The sequence below is a fragment of the Pempheris klunzingeri genome, chromosome 18 (genome assembly GCF_042242105.1).
Source record: "Pempheris klunzingeri isolate RE-2024b chromosome 18, fPemKlu1.hap1, whole genome shotgun sequence".
Classification (NCBI taxonomy): domain Eukaryota; kingdom Metazoa; phylum Chordata; class Actinopteri; order Acropomatiformes; family Pempheridae; genus Pempheris; species Pempheris klunzingeri.
The window spans coordinates 19,879,933-19,883,353 of record NC_092029.1 but is presented as its reverse complement, the minus strand read 5'-3'; the positions used below and the strand labels follow the sequence as shown (position 1 = coordinate 19,883,353).

General features: G+C 38.1%; 1 long non-coding RNA gene across 1 annotated transcript; it reads left to right on the top strand.

The window, feature by feature from the left end:
• Nucleotides 1–1,371: 1,371 nt before the first annotated feature.
• Nucleotides 1,372–3,134, top strand: LOC139218381 (uncharacterized). Its single transcript, XR_011585655.1, has 2 exons — nt 1,372–1,528; nt 2,907–3,134. It is a non-coding gene; the product is annotated as an uncharacterized lncRNA (long non-coding RNA).
• The last annotated feature ends 287 nt before the right edge of the window (nt 3,135–3,421 follow it).

Here is a 3,421-nt window from a genome sequence, read left to right as displayed (position 1 = left end):
TTGCTGTGAACTTTGGAGGGGATCTGAACGGGTTGACCGCAGTCTAGGACTGCAACAGCTGGTCGGTAAAAATAAACGAGTTTAATTTTCGAGTCGTTGTGTCGGAGATATGTGTCAGTGAAGTGGCAGGGCGCTAGCTGCACCAGGACCCTCTGTTAGCTGGGCGCGTGCACGCTGTAACGGACTTCAGTGACAACACGAGCGTGCACCGCCGGTCCGGACGGTGGTAACGGAGGCCGGTTGCTGAGATACTGCTTTACAGACCTGAACCACCTTTATATGGATATATTTGTGTACTTTGATTTTAGCCTGCAGTATCATCAGTTGTGGAAAATTCAAAGTAAAGCAGCAAGTAACATTAGGGGGTCGTGCAGCACTTTAGTGAACGTATTTGTATTTCAGGTGAAATAAAGTAATCTACAGCATCAGTTAACAGCTATTTTTTTGTTTTGTTTCACCCAGGCAATCTTCACTGCAACCTTGAGGAATGATGTTCCACTGTAAATTTGGTATGTGTGAGTATGTGTCTGAGAGTGTTAATCTGTTTATTCAGCACACAAAGCTTCACAGTAACACTCCCCATTACAACTATCAATGTGGTGTACCTTACTGTACTCAGATGTACCGCAAAGCCACTGTACTGAAAAGCCACATGTATAGAGACCACAAAGGATCTTATAGTCGATACTCAACCGTCAGCCAGGTATCGAGGAAATCCTGGTAAACTACGAGCCAGAGGCTTCAGACAAGGCTGCATGTATCCTTCAGCTCCTGATGGCATATTTCAAAGAGCCAGAGAACGCCATTATGCTTAACACTGATGTAAGTTGTTTAAAAGATAAAAAAAGCAGGTTGTGATTGCATTAGACAGTACTGTATGATATCTTTGACACTTGCATACATTTAATCACACTCATTCACATGTTGACACATAATGTTTTCTATGATTAACTTCTAAATCAGTGAGACCAGTGGACTATCTCTTATGTACCATGTTGAAACTTTGCTACTATAGATGTATGCTATGTCTTATTTTACAGCCATGTGACATTGCTGCTGATGTGCAGAGGACAGTGGCATTACCGAGCACCCCTGCTTAATTGTCCAAGGTACGGTATATCTGGATTTTATATTGACATTTGTAGCTGTAAGCTAGAAATGATATTTTTAAATAACTTGCTGATCAATGTTTTGACATGTTTTTTTCTAATATTGTAGCATGTCTCCATCTTTCTGATACTGATATTTAAAAGTAGTGCCATTAGCTGGTGTCCAGTCAGTGGTTTTAGATATTTCAGATTGCTTTTTTCCATCATTCCAGGGGAGTGCATTGACTTAGATTTTCTTTGCTGTTCATTTCAGGTGACATGATGAAGCCAAGGGCTTGGATGCTGTGCATCGAAGGACAAGTGGTGATGGGACCACATGCCAGATTCATCAATGGTATAGCTGCACTTTTTGCGAGCTACTACAGCTTCAATCTGCAGTATCCTGAGGATGGTTCATGCACTCTGGAGTTTATCCAAAGGTATTGTAACGCTCTTCAACTTTTTCCTTTTGATAGCATGGTAAAGAGAGCACACAGCCTATGAGCTGCCGGCATATGCTCCTTTTTGGTAACACATCCTCATCAATTTTAGCACATCATTGTGTCAGGAATTTTTCATTACCCCTATGTTCCCTACCAATATTGGTCACCACTGTCACCACATGCACCTTTCTAACTTGGGTGTCAAGTATATGACTTGATAGCTTGCTTAATTCCAGGTCTGGAAAGAGGGCTAAAGTACTACTCAAGTGAAAGTACCATTACTTTGACAACATTCTAGAACTATCAGTCTGTTAATCTACTCAAGTAAAAGTAAATAGTACTTTATTCACAATGTACTTTAAAGGATAATAATAATAATAAGTATTATGGAGATGACCTGTACCTTTTTATTTATGTGACGTCGCTCATGCCCTTGATACATCCTGTTAGGAGTCTGTGTTAGGGGTGAATTTTATTTCTAAAAACATCAGTAAATGGTAACAGCACCGCTGAGACACTGAAGCAGAAGCAGCAACTCAAACACACACACAGAGGCAAGAGCAGGGAGCTCGATCAGCTGTGCAGCCATCATTTGCCCATATTTTACTATTCAGATTATTACTAAATATTTGACATACATACATATGACTTCATGACTTCAAAAATAATCTTCAATAATAATCAGAAATAAAATTCACCCCTAACACAGACTCCTAACAGGATGTATCAAGGGCATGAGCGACGTCACATAAATAAAAAGGTACAGGTCATCTCCATAATACTTATTATAACAATATGAGCCTGTTAGTAGCAAAACAAAACACTTTTATTTGCATACTTTTGACACAAACAGAAATTGCCCGGGCATCCCAGTTCAAACTTACTTTTGGTTTCAGGCAAAAATTAAACTTAATTGTGCCGATCAGCCTGACTTTGGTTCCTATCATTCAGTTGCACTACTGACCAATCCTAAATACAGCCCAGGTTCAAAAAGAGGTCTGCACTCTCCGAGTGCTTTTCTACTTTAAATTTCCAATCAGAGACACTTAAGCTGAAACTCTGGGGTTTAGTCACCCTTTAAATAAACTAAAAAAGTACAAGTACACAGAAAGCCATTCAATTACAGTTACATAAGTAAATGTCATTTGTTACTTTTCACCTTTGTTAATTCTTTCTTTTTTAGTGTTTTTCAGTGTTTCCATGTGTGTCTCTATTTCTACATACCTGATCTGCTTGCTTGTATCACTCTTATTTCTTGCCTTGGTGTAGGTTTACCTAAAGGGAAAGGGGCACCACTGCATGTGCCTTGGATAAATTATGCAATATATAAATTGGTGTAAAACTTAAAGTTGTTTTCTTTGCCTATTGTTTACAGGTGCTTCTTGGGAATCAACCCTGAGACCGGCTCAAAGGGCAAGAAGCGGAGTGGCGTCAACCCACGTGTGAGCACTCTCTTGAAAAAACTTGTGGACTTTGAATGGCTGTCAAAGTAGAAATGCAAAAATTTGATTGTTCTGTAATGTTCAAAAATGTTTTTAAAAGTACACTTTCAAGTGCTTTTATTGTTTTTTTATGTTTAAAAGTATTAAAAGTTTAAAATGGCCATTGTTTTTGTTGTTTATTTCATTTCATTTTTACTGAGCAGATCCAAAGCATGTTTGTAAGAGTAAAAAACTGTAAAATCACAGTTAACAAGTAAAATTTACAATATGTTACAGTATTATTTAAATTGTAATTTCACAGTAAATTACTGGCTACCAAATTGCCGTACTTTTACAGTAAAATGAACTACAGCTAATTACTGTAATTATACAGGTAAATGCTGCTATATCACAGTAAAGTCAAAGTCACAGCAACTGTGAAATTACAGTATACAGTTGTAGTTTTATT